This window comes from Elephantulus edwardii, unplaced genomic scaffold (genome assembly GCF_000299155.1).
Source record: "Elephantulus edwardii isolate Elephantulus edwardi_28Jun2011 unplaced genomic scaffold, EleEdw1.0 scaffold00167, whole genome shotgun sequence".
NCBI lineage: Eukaryota > Metazoa > Chordata > Mammalia > Macroscelidea > Macroscelididae > Elephantulus > Elephantulus edwardii.
The window spans coordinates 118,003-119,712 of NW_006399917.1; positions in this window are offsets into that span (position 1 = coordinate 118,003).

Here is a 1,710-nt window from a genome sequence, read left to right on the forward strand (position 1 = left end):
CAGTGACTGGGGTAATCGGGATGGGTGTGTCAGAGGCAATGAGATTGGCACAGGATAGAGCAGGGTTTAGGGCTGTTGTACATAGGGTCGCTATGAGTAGCAAATGACTCGACAGCACATAACAACAACAACAACAACAGCAACATGCTCAAAGAATATGAGACAAAAATTTTGTCATCTTTGTCTCCAAGGAGTACTCTGGCTTCATCTTCTCAAAGACATATTTCTTCTTTTTTGTCATCCATAGGGAATTCAGTACTCTTCTCCAACACCATGGCTCAATGATAACAATTCTTCTATCATCCTTATTCACTGTCCAGCTCCCAGAAGCATAGAAAATGATTGAAAAGATCATGACCTAAGTCAGGCACACATTAATCTTCAAAACTGATGTAATTATTCCTCAATAATTTTGAGGGGTCCCATTACAATGCATCTCTATCTCCTAACTGTTGATAGCAAGGGCGTTGATGGCAGATCTGAGTAAAAAGAAGTCATTGGCATTTTCAATCTTTTCCCACCTATCATGATGTTGCCTATCGATCCAGTGGTGAGAATTTTTGTTTTCTTGACATTGAGATGTAATCCATATTGAAGGCTGTAGTCTGGTCTTCTGCAGCAAGTGCTTCAAGTCCTCTTCACTTTCAACAAGCAAGATTGTGTCATCTGCATAACATAGGTTGTTGATGAATCTTCCTCCAATTTTGATGCAGCATTCTTCTTCAGAGTCCACCTTGTCAAATAATTTTCTCAGCATACAGATTGAATAGATGTGTAGAGAGAATACAACCATGATACATACCAAAATGTTAATTTTAGGTCATGTGGTATTCTTCTACTCTGTTTGCATAATAGGCTTTTGGTCTATGGTACAGGTTTTACATGAACACAATTAAGTGTTCTTGGATACCCAATCTTCTCAATGTTAACCACCATTTGTTATGATTCACAGTCAAATATCTTTGCATAGTCAATGAAGTACAAACAGAGATCCTTCTGATATTCTCTTCATTTAGCCAGGATTCATCTGACATCAGCAATAATATCTGGTATGATGACTTGTTCTAAACCTACTTTGAATTTCTGACAGTTCTCTATGTGCTGTATTAGCTGGTTTTGAATTATGTTTAGCAATATTTTGCTTACGTGTGATCTTAATGATATTTTCCAATAATTTCCACATTCTGTTGGATCACCCTTTCTTGGGAATGGGAACAAATATGGATATCTTCCTGTCAGTTAGCCAATCAGCTGTGCTTTAAATTTCCAAACAGACTGGTGAGTCATCTAGGGTTACATCTGTTAATCAAAACATGTCAACGAGTATCCCATCAATTTGGAGGTCTTCTTTTTTGCTAAAGCAATGCAACTTGAACTTCTTCCTTCATCACCAGTGGCTCTTGAACATATGGTACTTCCTAAAATATTTCAGTGTCGGCCAATTCTTTTTGGTACAGTGACTCTGTGTATTCCCTCCATCTTCTATTGATGCTTCCTGGGTCATTTCAGATTTTGCCCATATCCAATCCATTGGCCCAGACAGCGTCCTCCAGATTTCCTCGCCTAGACTGGTGAGTGCTTCCAAGACTGCGTCTATTAATTGAAACAAATCAATCGGTATCCCATCCCTAATACTAGGATTAAATTTGTTTTCAGTTCTTTCAGCTTGAGAAATACAGAGTGAGTTCTTCCCTTTTTATTTTCCAATTC